The sequence below is a fragment of the Petaurus breviceps genome, unplaced genomic scaffold, assembly GCF_028583685.1.
Source record: "Petaurus breviceps papuanus isolate PSGF00001 unplaced genomic scaffold, PetGlider_PUasm1.0 189, whole genome shotgun sequence".
NCBI lineage: Eukaryota > Metazoa > Chordata > Mammalia > Diprotodontia > Petauridae > Petaurus > Petaurus breviceps.
Window position 1 is genome coordinate 6,794,395 of NW_027185809.1, and position 18,580 is coordinate 6,812,974.

The 18,580-nt window shown below is 38.9% G+C and overlaps 2 protein-coding genes and 1 pseudogene across 2 annotated transcripts in view; 2 read left to right on the forward strand and 1 right to left on the reverse strand.

Annotated features, from left to right (window-relative positions):
• Window positions 1–18,580, forward strand: part of CUNH5orf24 (chromosome unknown C5orf24 homolog) — a 228,599-nt gene that overhangs the window by 41,582 nt on the left and 168,437 nt on the right. The gene's annotated exons all lie outside the window — the stretch shown is intronic.
• The window catches only part of PCBD2 (pterin-4 alpha-carbinolamine dehydratase 2), a 290,006-nt gene that overhangs the window by 33,678 nt on the left and 237,748 nt on the right, over window positions 1–18,580 (forward strand). The gene's annotated exons all lie outside the window — the stretch shown is intronic.
• On the reverse strand, window positions 15,893–16,619 carry LOC138163990 (bis(5'-nucleosyl)-tetraphosphatase [asymmetrical] pseudogene; annotated as a pseudogene).

Sequence of the window (18,580 nt, forward strand, 5' to 3'; positions counted from 1 at the left end):
TTCCCTCCCCCCCAGCCTGCCCTCCCTTCCATCATCCCCCCTCTCATCCCCTTCCCCCCTACTCTTCTGTAGGGTAAGATACCCTATTTAGTGTGTATTTCATTCCCTCCTCAAGCCAGATTCAATGGGAATAAAGTTGACCCATTCTCTTTTGTCTTCCTATTCTTCCCCTCCATTGTAACCATTTTCCTTTACCTCTTCTATATGAGATAGTTTACCCCATGCTGTCTCTCCCCATCTCCTCTCATTATATTCCTCTCTCACCTCTTAATTTCACCTTTTAAGTAGCATCCCTTCCTGTTAAATTGGTCCTGTGCCCTTATCTATGTATACCTGTAAACGTTATATATAAACACATCCACATATGTATTCATATGCCCATATACCCTCATATGTATATATGTTTCTATTCCCTTCAACTACTGAGAAAAGTTTCATGAGTTACAATTATTGTTTTTACATATAGGAATGTTAATAGTTCAACTTGGATAAGTTCCTTATGATTTCTTTTCCCTGTTTACCTTCTCATGCTTCTCTTGCTTCTTGTGTCTGAATGTCAGATTTTCTATTCAACTCTGGTTTTTTCATCAAGAATGCTTGAAAGTCCTCTATTCCACTGAATGACCATATTTTCCCCTGAAACGTGATACTCAGTTTTGCTGGGTAGATGACTCTTGGTTTTAATCCCAGCTCCTTTGACCTCTGGAATATCCTATTCCAAGCCCTTCAATCCCTCAGTGTAGAAGCTGCCAGATCCTGGGTTATCCTGATTGTATTTCCACAATATTCAAATTGTTTCTTCCTGGCTGCTTGTAATATTCTCTCCTTAATCTGGGAATTCCAGAACCTGGCTATAATATTCCTAGGAGTTTTCTTTTTGGGATCTTTTTCAGGAGGTGATTGGTGGATTCTTTCAACCTCTATTTTGCCCTCTGGTTCTAAAATATCAAGGCAGTTTTCCTTGAGAATTTCTTGGAGGATGATTTCTAGGTTTTTTCTTTGATCATGGCTTTCAGGTAGTCCAATAATTTTTGAATTATCTCTCCTGGATCTCTTTTCCAGGTTAGTGTTTTTTCCCTTGAGATAGTTCACATTGCCTTCTTTTCTTTCATTTGTTTGAATCTGTTTAACAACATCTTGATTTCTCATAAAGTCATTAGCTTCCATTTGCTCCAACCTAATTCTGAAGCCATGATTCTCTTCAGTGAGCTTTTGAGACTCTTTTTCCATCTGGCAAATTTGGCTTTTTAAGGCATTCTTCTCCTCATTGCCTTTTTGAGTCTCTTTTGCCATTTGAGTTAGTCTATTTTTTAAGCTGTGATTTTCCTCAGTCAGGCTGTTAACTCTCATTTAGTAATTTTCTTGCATTGTTCTCATTTCTCTTCCCAATTTTTCCTCCACTTCTCTTATCTGCTTCTTAAGGTCCTCTATGGCCTGTAACAGGATTCGTATTTTCCTTTGAAGCTTTTGGTGTAGGAGTTGTGACTTCACTGTCTTCCTCCTGTTCCATGCTTTGCTCCTTTTTGTCCCCAAAATAGTTGTCTAATGTTGGAGTGTTCTGTCTGCTTTGTTTCCTTTGCCTGGTCATGTCACCCTTCAGTCACTTGACCCCTGGGCTTTTTGCCATGATACGACTCTGCCACCAGACAGGGGAGCTCTTGTCCCAAACGCTGGGGTTTTCTCAGCTGCTGGAGGTATTAGATGGGTGCCCTCTCTAAGGTCTCTACACGCTCTGGCAAGCTGGACACACACCCCAGGACCTCTACCCTAGACTGCAATCCAGATCCAAGCAGGTTAAAGCAAGAGCCATCACCCCTCAGACTGGTGTTTGGTCCCCCTACACTGCAGGCCAGGAGCTGAAGCTGCCACGTGGCTCTGGCTGGCTGTGCTGGCGGCTCAGTGGCTTCTCGCCCTGGGGGCAAAAGCCACGCACTCCCACGTACTGGGTCCCAAAGTCCAGACTGCACTGACCTCTCACTTTGTCCTTTGCATCTGTGTGTTGATAAATCTGGAAATGGTCACAGTTGCTGCTGATCTGGAGTCCTTTCAGCAGGTGGCTGTTCAGGTCTGCCCTACGGCTAAAGCCTAGGCATGGGGCTGGGCTCGGCTACCAGAGCCCTGCAATGGTTGATTCCTGCGAATTGGCCAGCCGGGCTGTCCTCAGTGGGAGGTTAGCTTCTTTGTGTCATTTTGTGGGTTCTGCAGCTCCAAAGTTTGTTTAGAGTCCCCTTTTTATGTGGAGTGGGGAAGGTGGAAGCAGGAGCAGCAGGGAGGTCCTGTTTCTACTCTGCCATTTTGACTCCGCCCCCTGTAGCAGCAAGCACCCCAAGCGTCCTCAGGGTTTTCAGCTACCACAGGTTCTTGGATCTGCTTTGTTAAAGGAAAGCAACTCAAAATGGGTTAACAAGCTTACTTTAATCAGTCAGACATATATCGTTTACCTTGTTCAGGGGAAATAGGTCAGCACCCCGAACTTCAAAGCATACAGGCAGAATTATCAACACAGAAACGGATCAAGTAGACAGATTTCCAAACTGTCCAACCATTACATCCATACCCAGTCAACATCTGGGTTTCCAGATCTGGGTTTTTCAAAGCCGGGGGACTCTCAACAACGGCTTCCCAGAATTCAGATCAAATCACAGAACACTTCTCAAAGTGAGTCCCAAAACAAATCTACACATCAGGGCTTATATAGCCTTCTCCTGGCTCAGAGAATGTAACAACCTTATTGACTCACTGGCCAATCAAGAAGTATCTACTGAAAAACAAGCCTCCCCCACTCCAGGCTTCAGGTGCACATTAGCCTAGGGGCAGGGAAGATCTTTAAAATTTACATTCTTATTACACCCCCCTTCTTAAGAGATTTTTATGGGGCTTGTGTATTAGAAATATTCATTAATTCAATAGTTCTTATAATCAAATCCAGAAACATTTTTCTTATCCAACTTTGTCCTGCTTCACATGCCCTAAATAGATAGTTAATGAAATGATAAGACCATCCCTTTATTTTCTATCCTTTGCTGCTTCTTGGCTCTGTCTCCTGCAGAGTCCAAGAATTTGACTTTGTTTAGAAACTTCTCTCAAAGGAACCTTGATCTAGGAACTTGGCATTGTTTCAAAGCCCCAACCTTGCTCAGTTGAGCACGGCTTCAATCCCTGCAGCTCCCAGCTTTGCCAGGAATTCTGTGCCATTCTGCCACTACTTCCAGTCACTGCCCCACATTGGGGCCACATGGTTTCCTCCCCTTATTGGGGTAAATATGGTAGGTTTCCTTTTCTTGAAACCCAGTTAAAATATCTGTAGCTCTTCTCTTTGAATCTCTCAATTCTGATTTTCTTGGTCATTTTGCTGCTTCACCTACAAGCCACACAGATCACAACAGTGACTACCCATGACAATCACATCATTCAATTAAGATTACATTCAAGAAATGACTTTGAAAAAGGATTAGGAATTGAATGGTAAATATAACTCAAGCCTAAAGAATTTGTAGGTAAAAGAACAAGAAATAGAAATGATAATTTCATCAAAGAAAATCAAGAGAGCATATCAAAATTTATGGGATGCATAAATCCTTAAGGATATGCTTAGGAATAAATTTATATCACAGCATTTTTATCAATAAAAGAAAAGAGAAATGAATATGCAACTAAAAGAAGAAAATGAAATTCTAAAACCTCAAGTGCTTAAAATAAAAATCCTGAAAATCAAAGAAGAAAACAAAATTGAAAGAAAATAGACAAAAACCGCTGAGTAATTAAAAACTTTTGAGTGGGAGAAGCATTAAAATACATGAAGTTTTAGCTAATATGATTGTGAGGAAGGAAGAAAACCAGTATCAAAAATGAAAAAAGGTCAATTCACAACAAATGAAGAAAGAAAATGAATAGACATTTTTGCTCAATTGTAGTCTCATGAAAACCAGTAACATGGGAAATAGACAAATATTTACAAAAATATGATTAGAACAAGGAATAGAGAACTGTATCTCAGGAAAAAACATTTAACAAACCATAAATGCACTCAAATAAAGATCCTTGGACCAAATTTATTTACAAGCAAATTCTATAAAATATTCAAATAATTCCAATAAACTCTTTGTAAAAATAGAAGTAGCTCCTACCATATTTCTTCTGTGATAAAATTATAGTCTGGATATTTAAAGCAGGAAGAGAGAGAAATAAAACCAAAGGCCAATATCCCTACTGAATGTGGAGGTAAAAAATTTCAATAAAATATTTGCAAAGAGGCCATAATAGCATATTGGAAAAATTATAAGCATAATAGATTATATTCATAATGGTAAAAGGCACATGATTATGTCAATAGATGCAGCAAAACCTTTTGACAATGCAACACTAATTTCTGTTTTAAAAAGTTAATGGTGCTTTTCTTAAATGGTAAATAGTATATGAATAATGAGGTGGTTTCAGGGATGCATAGTTAAGATTCATATGGATTGTTGGAGAGTAAAGTAAGCGGACCCAAAACAAGTTACACAATAACAAAAATTTTGTAAAGATAATTTTGAAACACTTAAAAACTCTCATCAGCTCAACAACCACAGTTGTAAAAAACTCATGAAACTTTTGTCCAACTATATTCCAATAAAAACCAATGACTTAAGGGAAATGGATGCTATTCTGTCCTGATAGAGGTGATGAATTCAGAGTGCAGACTGTCACTTTTTTATTTTTTTGTCACGGACATTGGCAGGAATTTGTTTTGCTTGACTACATATGTTTGTGAGAGGTGTTTTGTTTTTCTTACCTCATTGTTGTTGCTTGAGGGGAGTAGAAGTGAATGTGAATCTTTGTGAAAATAAAATTGAATTAAAAACAATAAGTATCTAGAATGAGAAACATGATAGGGAAAAACTGGAGTCCTTTCCATTAACATCTGGAATAAAGTAAGGATAGTCTTATCACTACTATTATTTGGTATAGGACTAGAAATTCTACCTATAGTAAGACAAAAATTGAAGGCATACATATAGGCAAAGCAATAGTTATTACTTTTGCAGATGATATGATAGACTTAGTTCAAATAAAATTAAAATAACCAGCAAAATTAAAGTTTGTAAAGTAAATCCACATAGATCATAAGTATTTCTGAATATTACCAATAAACCCCAGCAAGAAGGTTTAGAGAAACTTCAAGGTAGCTACAGAATGTATAAATATTTGGGAGTATACCTACCCAGAACGGTAACTATGTGAATATAGATATGAAAACTCTACAGAAATGCAGACCTAAATAGAAAATGTTAGTTGTTCATGCATAGTACAAGCCAATATGTTGAAAATTATATTGATTAAATTAATTTACTTATTCTATGACAATACCAATCAAAGTATCAAAGCATTATTTCATAAAATACAAAACACTGATATTTATCTAAAGGAGCAAAAAGTAAAAAACTCAAGGGAAATAATGGAAAAAAGTATGGAGGAAGGTTTCTGGCAATGCAGTATGTTAAACTATACTACAAAGCAGTAATCATCAATACCATTTCTTACTAGTTAAAAAATAGGTTGATACATGGAACAAATTAGGTTTATATCAAAGAAAATTAACCTAGGAATCTAATGTTCAATAACATTAGCTAGTGTTTATATGGTACTTTAAGGTTTGAAAATAATAGATATCTCATTTTATTCTCACAACAACCCTGGGAGATAAGTGCTATTTGTTATTCCCACTTTACAGATGGGAGACCCACAGACTGAAGCTAAATGATTTGCCCAGAGTCACACAGCCAGTATCTGAGGCTGGATTTGAGGTCAGGTATTCCTAACTCAGGTCTAGTACTCTGTCTACTGAACTATTTAGCTCCCAAAAGCCCATACTACTGGGGTTAAGATTCACTATTCAAGGGGCGGCCAGGTAACACAGCAAGTAAGAGCACCGGCTCCAGTGTTGAGAAGACCTGGAGATCGAATCCCGGGCTCAGACACTTAGCACCCACCCAGAAACACCTGGCCATGTAACCTTGAGCAAGTTACTTAACCCCAATTGCTTAGGGGCGGCCAGGTGGCTCAGTGAGTAAGAGCACAGGCTCCAGTGTCGGGATGACCTGGATCAAATCCGGGCTCAGATACTCAGCACCACACCCAGAAATATAACTGGCCGTGTAACCTTGAGCAAGTTACTTAACCCCAATTGCTTTAAAAAAAAAAAAAGATTCACTATTCAACACACTCCTGGGAAAAACTAGAAAAGTTTTATCAGAAGTTGGGTATAGACCATCAACTAGTTGTTGGCATGTATGCTACATGTGAAGACAGTGCCAAGTGGACATAAGATTAAGTATAAAAATCATAAAGGAGTTAGGACGTTACCTTTCAATTATATGAACAAAAGAAGAGTTCATGACTTTTCCAAATAAGGAATAGAGGCTTGTAGAAGACAAAATGGACAGTTTTAATTATTGTAATAGTAATGGAATTTAAAGATCCCCCTGTATTGGCTTAGTTTTTGTTTGATTGTGTTAAAGCCCAGAGCTTGTGAATCCCACTTGTGGGATGGACGTGTTGATGTGAAAAGAGAGTGCTGGACTGGGAGGAGCTGGTGACGTAGATTTGGAGAGACACAGGAGAGAGGCAGAAGAACTTTTTGGAAGCAGCACCTCGTGGAGGCAGAGAGAGACGGAGAGGATTGCTGAAGGCCACTTTGAATTGCCCTGGACTTTTGAGACCTGCCACCGGAACTGCCAAGGACTGAGGAGACATGGCTGTTATGCTGGTACTTTGTCTGTCTGTTTTGATGTCGTTTTGCCAGATTTATCCACTGGTGAAGGAAAGTCCTGTTGTTGCAGGGGTCTGAGAACCTTTCTGTTAGTTCAGAAGCCCTGAAGAAGGATTTTCTTGTTGTATGTTTACAGAAATCCTGGGAGAGGGTTTTGCTAATGTTTTCAGGGGTCCTAGGACTGTTCTGCAGACAGAGGATGAATTAATGAAGAGACTGACAATGTATCTTGTGGCCTTGCCAAGCTTTGTCTTCCCAGGAAAAAAGATTGCTGAGAACTTACCTCCTGTCAAGATGAAGAAAAGACCTCCATTTGAGTATTAAATGCTGTGCTTAAGCTTGTTGTAACTCTGGGGTAGATTCAATTGTGATCCAAGGGTGGGGAACTTTTGACTTTTTTGTGCTCTGTGATTAAACAAATGAATGTACTTTACTTATGATTGGAAACTAATCTCCATTTGAGAAGAGGGGCTTTGTGATGGACTAAATGAATGTACAGTCTAGGGGTGGAGTAGTATTTAGAAGAGGGACTTTGTGACTGATTAAATGAATGTAATGTCCAGGAGTGGGGTAGTACTTGGAGATTATTGAATCACTCTTGGTAAATGCTGTATTTTGAATGATGTTAAATTTTGATTCTATCTGTTCTTAATTTGTCACTGAATAAAATGGAGAGCACCTATGCTAGTATTTTGAACCTTGGGAAATTGCCTTTGCTTGGCATTACAATTACATAAAAATAAAATTACTTTTGCAGAAACAAAACCAATGAAACTAAGATCAGAAGGGAAACTGAACTGGGGAAAAAAGTGTGCAGCAAGTTTTTCTGATTAAATTCTCATTTCCAAGATATATATAGAAATTATTCAGATTTATGAGAACAAGAGCCATTCCTAATTTATAAATGGCCAAAAAATATGAACAGGCAATTTTTTTTATAAAGCAGTTGGGGTCAAGTAACTTGCTCAAGGTTACAGCCAGTTATTTTTGTGTGGGTGCTGAGTATCTGAGGCTGGAACTGATCCCAGGTCTCCCTATGCCGGCACCAACGCTCTTACTCATTGTGCCACCTGGTCGCCCCTAAACAGGCAATTTTCAAAGGAAGAAATCCAAGCTATCAACAAATTTTTAAATGATTCTAATCATTAATAATTTAAGAAATGCAAATTAAAGCAACTCTGATATTGCAACTCATCAGATTCATGAAAATGATATAAAAGGAAAATGACATATATTGGAGGAACTGAGGTAAAACAGGAATATTGATGCACCAATGGTGTAGCTGTGGATTAGAACAACCATTCTGAAAAATAATTGGAACAGTGACCCTGAAGTCACTAAGATCATACCCTTTGACCCAGCTATGCCACTTGTAGAACTATACACCAAAAAGATCAAAGAAAAAGGAAAAGTACAAAATATGTTTTCTGTAGAAATTAATGTACAAAAATAAATATAGCAGGGTTGTTGGGGTTTTTGGTAGTGGCAAAGAACCAAAAACTAAAGGGGTACTCATTAATTAGGGAATGGCTGAACAAATTATGGTATAAGAATATAATGGAGTGTTATTGTAGTATAAAAAATTATGAAAGGCACAATTTCAGAGAAATTTGTAAAGACTCAAAGGTACTGATGTTGAGCTAAGTGAGCAGATTCAGAACAGTTTATAGATTAAAAACAATAATGTAAAGACAAACAACTTTGAAAGATTTAAGAACAATTCCAGAGTACTAGAGATGAAATATGCTGCCTACTTTCTGAAAGAATGGTGATGGATTCAGGATACCAATGAGACATTCAGTTTGTACTTAACTAATAAGGGAATGTATTTTGCTTTACCGTGCATATTTGTTACAAGGTCTTTGAGTGCCTTTTCTTTTCAACTGCGGGAGAGGCAGGGTCTCAAAACACAAAAATGGAAGAGAACTGAAAGAAGAACAGAAGAAATCGCAGACAAACAGGGTGCCTTTTAAAGTTACACTGAATGTATTATATACTAAAAAAAAAAGAAAAGTAAGTTCTATAACAGAGGTGTCGACGATGCAGTCCACAAAGGCAACACCCCTCCCCCCAAGTGTGACCTGAACCAGCTTAAAACATACTTGGGAAATATTTGACAAAATAAATAAAAATACAGTAAGACATATCTTACATTTTAAAACTGAATGTGTAGCCTGCAGAGATCCTTATGTATGGGTTAGTGGCTTCCATTTCTATTTGGGTTTGAAACCCCTACTTTACACAATAAATATTTCATAGTTTCACATAAAATTCCTTCCTGTTCTACAATGTCTGTGGAAATGAATGTTTTATTTGGTGTTAAGATCAGAACAAAATATTTAAGGAAATTAAAGTGTCAAATTAGTTCCTTTTTTATTGACTGACAAAGCTATTTCTTTTTTTTTTTTTTTGGTGTGGGGAAGGCAGGGCAATTGGGATTAAGTGACTTGCCCAAGGTCACATGGCTAGAAAGTATTACATATCTGAGGTTGGATTTGAACTCAGGTTCTCCTGACTCCAGGGCTGGTACTCTATTCACTGAACCACCTAGCCGCCCCGACAAAGCTATTTCTTAAAAGAAATTTCAGTTGCTTGGAAAGGTGTTTGTTTTTTTCCCCTCTAGATTTATCTACCTAAAGGAAGAACTATTTCATGATGAAATCTCACCATATCACAAGTATCTTTTTTATTTGGTCAGTTTGTGTTCATTAATAGACTCATCCAACAAACATTTACACATTTGCATGAATAGGATAGTTATCTTTTAGATCAAATACAATCTAGCTTTATTGTACAGCAGCAAAAGTAGCAATGAATTAAACTGCTTTTGAAATGGGCATGGCTGCTAATCAACAAATGCTTTAGAATCACAGATTGTCAGAGCTGGAAGGAACCTAGCACCATTTAGTCCAACTTATTCTCCAAAAAGAATTCCTATGACAACATATCCAATATGTGCTCATCCTGCTTCTGCTTAAAAGAGACTTACAAAGGCGAGCAGCCCACTACCTCCCAAAACAGTCCATTCCACATTTGGATAACTAAATATGAAGAAGTATTTCTTTATATCAACTCTAAATTTTTATATTTGCAACTTCCCTCTGAGGTCAGACAGACAAGCCTCATTGGTTTTTCATGTGACAGTCCTTCAAGTACTGAAAGAAAGATTTCCCCTTGAATCTTTGATTTTCTAGGCTAAATGTTCCCAGGTCCTTAAATCTCATATGTTTTGTTTTCAAGACCCTTAATTCTGGCTGCCCTCTGCTCTCTAGCTAACCAATATTCCTCCTAAACTGAGTTAATGGCAGGAGTGACATACAGATCTAAACGTAGTTCTTCAGATGTGATCTGACCAGGCCAGAGTACAACAAGCCTATTGGCACTAAATTCTGGATAGCTTTCAATGTAATCCAAAATCACATTCATTTTTGTATCTGCCATATTATACTGTTGACTTGTATTGAGCTTGAAATCCACTTAAGTCCCTGTCATTTCTTCAGATAAAATTGTTCTCTGACCCCACCTCCTCCATCTCATTCTTGTGAAATTGAATTTGTGATGTGTTACATTTCTCCTAATTAAATTTTATTTTATTAGATTCAGTCAAATTTTCTAGCCTATCAACATCTCCTTACAAGGTGACACCAGTATGTCATTACTCTTTGATTACTCTTTGAGTCTAGGTAGCCATTGACCTAACCTGATTCTAATTGCACTCTCATTTAATTCACATCTGTTCATCTTTTTTTTTTGGGGGGGGGTGTAAGAATAGCATGAGAAACCTTATCAAACTCTTTTTTTAATAATCTAGGTAAAATATATCCATCAACAAATGTTTATTTAGCCTTGCCTGCTAGGGGTCAAGCACCATCCCAGGGTCTAGGGATACAAAAACAAGCAAAAATGAAACATTTTTGGAAACATATATTAGGAAGACTTTCTATAGAATCTGCTACTTATGTTGAGGTTTTAAGGAAACCAGGGATTCTAAGAAGTATAGATGAAAAAGGAATGAATTCTGGGCATGGGGGACAGACAAAGCAAAGACACAGAAATGGGAAATGAAGTGTCCCTATGTGAAAAAGAATACACAGGGAAGTTTGGCTGGATTGTACAGTACAGGAAGGGAATAAAGTATAAAAAGTTGCAAAGATAGGTTGTGATGAGATTATGAGGGGTTTTAAATACCAAACAGGATACATGAATGTGATATTATTTCATAAAAAATGGTGAGCAGGTGGACTTCAGAAAAACCTGGAAAGACTTACATGAAATGATGCTGAATAAAGTAAGCAGAACCAGGAGAACATTGTACACAGTAACAGCAACATTGTGCGACAACCCACTTTGTTAGACTTAGCTCTTCCAAGCAATGCAATGATCTGAGACAATTCCAAAAGACTCGTAGTGGAAAATGCTCTCTACATCCAGAGAGAGAACTATGGAATCTGAATGCAAATCAAAGCATACTATTTTCTCTTTGTTTGTTTGTTTTTTTGTTTTTTTCTTTCTCATGGTTTTTCCCTCTTGTTCTGATTCTTCTTTCTTCTTCCATTTTTTTTTTAAATCATATTGACTAAGGGTCTATCAATTTTATTGTTTTTTTTTTTTCATAAAACCAACTCTTGTGTAGCTAGGTGGCGTAGTGAGTAGAGTGCTGGCCCTGGAGTCAGAAGGGCCCAAGTTCGGTTCAGGCCTCAGACACTTAATACCCACACACACACACACACAAAGTAGCTGTGTAACCTCGGGCAAGTTACTTAACCCCAATTGCCCTCCAAAAAGCAAAAAATAAAACCAGCTCTTAGTTTTATTTATTAATTCAACAGTTTTCTTAATTTCAATTTTTTAAATCTCTCCTTTGGTTTTCATTATTTTTAATTTAGCATTTAATTGGGGATTTTCAATTTGTTCTTTTTCTAGCTTTTTCTATTGCATGCCCAATTCATTAATTTCCCTTTTCTCTAATTTATTCATGTGTGCCCTTGGGGATATAAAACTTCCCCTAAGAACTGCCTTTGCTTCATCCCACAAATTTTGGTATGTTGTCTCATTATTGTCATTCTCTTGAGTGAAGTTACTGATTGTTTCTATGATTTCTTATTTGACCCACTCATTTTTTAGGATTAAATTGTTTAGTTTCCAATAGTTTTTAGTCTGTCTTTCCATGGCCCTTTATTGCATATGATTTTTATTGCATCATGATCTGAGAATGATACATTTAATATTTCTGCCTTTCTGCACTGAATTGTGAGGTTTTTATGTCCTAGTACATGGTTGATTTTTGTGTATGTGCCAGGTACCACTGAGAAAAAGGTATATTCCTTTTTATCCTCATTCAGTTTTCTCCAGAGATCTATCATACCTACCCTCTCTAAAATTCTATTCACCTCCTTAACTTCTTTTTTTTTTCCTAAAGCAATTGGGGTTAAGTAACTTGCTCAAGGTTACATGGCCAGTTATTTCTGGGTGTGTTGCTGAGTATCTGAGCCTGGATTTGATCCAGGTCATCCCGACACTGGAGCCGGTGCTCTTACTCACTGAGCCACCTGGCCGCTCCTAAGCAATTGGGGTTAAGTAACTTGCTCAAGGTTACACGGCCAGGTGTTTCTGGGTGGGTGCTAAGTGTCTGAGCCCGGGATTCAGACTCCAGGTCTTCTCAACACTGGAGCCGGTGCTCTTACTCACTGTGCTACCTGGCCGCCCTTCCTCCTTAACTTCTTTCTTGTTTATTTTGAGGTTGGATTTATCAAGTTCAGAGAGGGGGATATTAAGGTCCTCCACTAGTATGGTTTTGCTATCCATTTCTTCCTCTAATTCTCTTACCTTCTCCTCTAGAAATCTGGATGCTATACTTCTTGGTGCATATATGTTAAGTAATGATATTGCTTCATTCTCGATGGTGCCTTTTAGCAGGATATAGTTTCCTTACTTATCTCTTTTAATTAGGTAAATTTTTGCTTTTGCTTTATCTGAGATAAGGATTGCTATCCCTGCTTTTTTCACTTTAGCTGAGGCATGATATATTTTACTCCAGCCTTTTACCTTTCCCCTGTGTGTATCCCCCTGTTTCATATGTGTTTCTTGTAAACAGCGCATTGTAGGATTATGGTTTTTAATCCATTCTGCTATCTGCCTCCATTTTATGGGAGAGTTCATTCCATTCACATTCACAGTTATGATTACTATCTGTATCTTTACCTCCATCCTATTCCCTCCCCTGTTTATGCTTATATTTTTTCTCTCCTTCTCCCTTCCCCTTCTTAATAGTTTTCCTTTTGACCACTGCCTCCCTCAGTATTCCCTTCTTATCAGCCCCCTTCCCTTTTCCTCCCCTTCCCCTTTACTTCTTCCCTCCCTTCTCACCACCCCCCCCTTTCATAGCCCTTTCCCCCACCTACTGCCTGTAGGATATTTTTATACTCAATGTAGTATGTTGTTTCTTCTTCACATCTGATTCTTCTTTTACAACATGACTAATGTGGAAATATGTTTAATATGATCTAGCCTGTATCAGACTGCATGCCCTCTTAGGGAGAGGGGAGTGGAGGGAGGTCTGGGGGGGGGGGGAAATTTAGAACTCAAAATCTTACAAAAAGCAAATGTTAAAAGCTAAAATTAAATAAATAAGTCTATTAAAATAAATAAATACCAAACAGGAGTCCATATTTTATCCTAGAATGAATAGAAAGCCTTTGGTAAGGGATCCAAGGGAATAACATGGTCAGATAAGAGCTTTAGGAAAATCCCTTTAATGGCTATGTGGAAGATAGACTGGGGAGGGTAAGAAACTTATGGCAAGGAGACCAATTTGAATGTTATTATAATAGTCTAGCCAAGAGGTGAGAGGAGCCTGAACTAGGGTGGTGGCCATGTGAGCAGGAAAAATGTGATGCATTCAAATTGATGTTTGGAGGTAGAAATAACCAGATTCAGCAACCAATTGGAAATGTAGAGTGAGGGAGAGTAAGGAATTGAGGATGATACCAAGTTTTGAACCTGAGTGACTAGAAGCATTGTAGTACTCTTGACTGAAAGAAGAGGCATGTTTGGGGTAAAAGACAGAATTCTATTTTAGACATACTGAGTTTGAAATGTTTATGGGACACCCATTTCAAATTGTCCAAAAAACAATTTGATTTGATAGAAGCTTAAGAGCAAGACTAAGGCTAGGCCAATCAATTAATCAAGAAGCATTTATTAAATATTTCCTATGTGCCAGGCAGTCTGCTAGGATATATACATCTTGGAGTTATCAGCATGAAGAAGGTTATTCAATCCGTGGCAGCTGATGCAGGAGAGTCTAAGGAAGAGCCTTGGTGTATATCTGTGTTTGTGGATGTGCCATGATGAATGAGAAAGGAGACTGAGAAGTAATGGTCAGGTAGAAGAACCAAGAAAGAGCAATGTCATGAAAAATCAAACTGACAAGTCAAAGAGGATTTATTAAGTGCTTACTATATGCCAGGCACTGTGCTGGCATAGAAGCTAAAAGATAGCCCTTACCCTCAAAGAGCTTGTGTTCTAATAGAAACAACACAGAAAAGGGAAGTCAAAAAGTGGGATGTGAGGAATCCAGGTGGGGTCATCAAGGCTAAGTCCGGAGCCCTTTTCCAAAGTGGAAGTTGATGGAAGAACACACCAGTGAGGGAAAGGTCCATGAGAACATAGTCAGGAGGTTGTGGACGTATGGGGGTTAAGTTCAGAGAATGAGGGATGGCTGGTCTAGGGCCTAACACAGGAGAAGATGAAATAGTACTGCAGAAAAGTCAAGAAGGATGGATTGAGGAAAGGCCATTACATTTGGCAATAAAAAGGATCATACATCCGACAGGTTGCCAAATCTTGTCCTTTTCTATCTCCACAAATATGTCTCCTGCTCTCCACTCACATTACTACCAGTCTAGTTTGGGCTGAGAAAAATCAAACAATGATTTGGTATTTTACATTTGATTCCTCTTTGTAGTTGATTCTATTCTGTATTTTATGTAACAACCTAAATCCTTTTCTTTGTCTCTCAGTGAAGAAAGTCATGAGTTCAGATGTTTAGTTTTCTTCTCTCAAGTTAGGTGTAAAAATCTAGTTTTCCCCAGTGATCACTTTTATTAAAGAAAAGCTTTGAGTTAAGTTTAGAGGTTCAATGCTCTCATACATTTTCATTCTGAGGGAGTTGTTATCTCAGCAACACCTGTAAATCACTTTATGCCAAGGAAACTTGTTAGCCTTCATAACTTCACTTCCGGAAAAACTCCATGAAATCTGTGTGCTATCTTTTTCTTTTGTTTGTTAATTTATTTATTTTCAGTTTTCAACATTCACTTCCATAAGTTTTAAATTTTCTACCCTTCCCTTTCCTCCTCCCTCCCCAAGATGGCATGCAATCCAATATAGCCTCTACACAATCATTCCCATTAAACATACTTTCACATTAGGCATGTTGTGTAGATGAACCAGAATGAATAGGAGGAACTATGAGAAAGCAAAAAACAAAACAAACAAAAAAAGAAAATAGTCAGTTTCACTCTGCATTCAGACATCCATACTTCTTTCTCTGGATGGGGATGGCATTTTCCATCATGAGTCCTTTGGAATTGCTTTTAGGTCCTTGCATTGTTGAGAAGGGCTAAGTCTATCAAAATCAGTCATCACACACTGTGGCTATTACAGTGTTCTCCTGGTTCTGCTCTCTTCATTAGTTCATATAAGTCTTTCCAGGTTTTTCTGAAATCTTCTTCAGAAGTCTTCATCATTTCTTATAGCACAATAGTATTCCATTACATTCATATACCACAGTTTGTTCAGTCATTCCCCAATTGATGAGCATCCCCTCAGTTTTCAGTTCTTGGCCACCACAAAAAGCTGCTCTAAATATTTTTGAACATGTGGGTCCTTTTCCACTTTTATGATCTCTTTGGAAGAGATCATACAGACCTAGAAGTAATATTACTGGGTCAAAGGGAATGCACATTTTTATAGCCCTTTGGGCATAGTTCCAAATTGCTCTCTAGAATGGTTGGATCAGCTCACAACTCCACCAACAATGAATTAGTGTTCCAACTTTCCCACATCTTCTCCAACATTTATCATTTTCCTGTTTTGTCATGGTAGCCACTCTAATAGTTGTGATGTGGTACCTCAGAGTTTTTTTTTTTTAAGTTTCTAACAGTTTATTCCTCATGTACAAGAGTACAGAGATTTGGCTTTATATATTTCCATACCACTCTTTCATTTCAACACCATGATGTTTGCTCTGACCTAAAAGGCATATTAGCCTGATTTCTTCAGCTTCAGCTGCCCTGTACTGCAGGACTGGATAATCTAATGAGGGTGGGGGTTGATCTCAGAAGAGACACCTAAGAACCTCAGTAGGTTGAATCTTGGGTATCTCAAAAGACCTTCCCTTTCCTGGGGTCAAGGTTTGTTGGAGCAGAGAAACTTGTGCCCTTCTCTGAGGGATGTGGCCATATCCTTAAACCGTGCCAGCTTGCAGGCCTCCTCTAGTTTCAGCCAGCGATAAGCCTGGTGTTCCCTGCACAGCCGAATTTGCACGTTGCAGTCTGCCAGCCAGTAGATAAACTGTTTTGGGCTTGCTGTTGACTACATAGTTGAGCTCACTCTTGAATCCCTCAATGATCTTCAGTTGGCTGGCATCCAGGCCAGCTTCCTCCCGGGTCTCCCTAAAAGCTGTCTCTAAGTCACTCTCTCCTGGGTCCACATGACCTTTAGGGGGAGTTCAGTGATTCGTTCCATATGATGTCTGCAGCAGGAGAAACTCAATGGCTTTGTTGTCCACTTTTGGGACTTGAGGTCTTCGGAAAATGATGAAGCCACATGCTCTCAGAGACATGGTTCACATTAATTATCTCATATGTGGTTGTAAGGAAAGAGTAAGCTCCATGAAAATCAGTCTTTGTTAGTCCTGCTTCTTCACCTTGCCTTCTATCAGTGTGAGAACTTGGGACACTCCCTCCCCACTCAGGGCCTCAGTTCTTCATCTCCAGGACTGCGGGTGTGGGGAGGAATTTAATGGGAAACTGGCAGTTCCCCTACCAATTAATAAGTTCCCTCAGAGTTGTTTTGATTTGTATCTCTCTAATCAATAGTGTGTGGGGTACAGGAACCCCCAAAATCCTCTACCCAAAATTTCATAAATGTCAGAGGTGTCTTGAGGTAAGAACAGGAAGCATTTATTCAGTTCTCACGGGAAGAGGGCATCACCTCCACCAGGAGGGACTAGTGGAAGGAGGCATGTTACAGAAGACAAAGCAAGGTTACATACCCTAGCGCAGACAAACCCCCTCCCACCGCTACCCTTTATTCCCATTGGCTGGGAGGCGGGCTTACAGTCTAGGCACAAAAAACACAAAGAACAAGGAAACAGGATATAGCCAATCCAAGCGTCCATATGCCTATTTGGCAAACTTAATGCCGATGTGGCAGTAAAGGAGGGCGAAGGGTGCTAAATGTGGCAGTAAGGGAAGGGGAAGGGTGAAACCAAAACTCAGGCCTGTTCCCTTACTAGACTTTAGGATATAGTCTGAGAAGTTTTTACCTCCCCCACTCAATAGTGATTTAGAGCATTTTTTTTCATATGATTATATATAGCTTTAATTTCTTCCTCTGAAAACTGCCTGTTCATATCCTTTGATCACTTATCAATTGGGGAATGATTTGTATTCTTGTAAATTTGACTCAGTTCTCTACATATTTTGGAAATGAGGCCTTTATTCAGAGACACTGGTTGCAAAAATTCTTTCCCAGTTTTTGCTTCCCTTTTAATCTTGGTTGCATTGACTGTGCGCTTTTTTTTTTTTTTTTTGCTTTTTGGAAGGGGGAAGGCAGGGCCATTGGGGTTAAGTGACTTGTCCAAGGTCACAAGGCTAGTAAGTGTTAAGTGTCTGAGGCCACATTTGAACTCAAGTCCTCCTGACTTCAGGGCCACTGTGCCACCTAGCTGCCCCTGTGTGCTATCTTTTAAGACCTACAAGCTGAGCTGGGACATTTCCACAAGATATACTGAGCATCTTTGCTCATCCTTGCCAGTTAAAAAGAGATCTTATCTCAGTCCCAGAAACCAGAGTCTGCTATCCCTATCTATCAGAGTCTACTATCAATAGCCTCAGGACGCAGATGAGTCCCATAAATCAACCTAGCAATCCTCTAAACGAGAAAGGAGGTTGTTAGCCCTGTGTGAATGTTGGCTCACTTTATTTAATGTAACCAATCATGATGTCCTGTAATGGGAATGTAAATTTTTTTTTTTAAAGCAATTGAGGTTAAGTAACTTGCTCAAGGTTACACGGCCAGTTATTTCTGGGTGTGGTGCTGAGTATCTGAGCCCGGATTTGATCCAAGTCATCCCCACACTGGAGCAGGTGCTCTTACTCACTGAGCCACCTGGTTGCCCCGGGAATGTAAATTTTTAAGATCTTCCCTGCCCCTAGGCTAAAGTGCACCTGGAGCCTGGGGTGGGAGGCTTGTTTTTCAGTAGCTACTTTTTGATTGGCCAGTGGGTCCAAAAGGTTGTTACATTCTCTGAGCCAGGAGAAGGCTATATAAGCCCTTATGTGAGGCTTTGTTTTGGGACTCACTTTGAGAAATGTTCTGTGATTTGATGAAACTCTGGGCTAGCCGTTGTCCAGAGCCCCCCGGCTTTGAAACCCAGATGTTGTTTGGTATGGATGTAATGGTTAGACAGTTTGGAAACTGTCTATTTGATCTGTTTCTCTGTCTTGATAATTCTGTCTGTATATTCTGAAGTTCAGGGCGCTGACCTTTTTCCCCTGAACTAGGTGAACGATACATATCTGACTGATTAAAGTAAGCTTG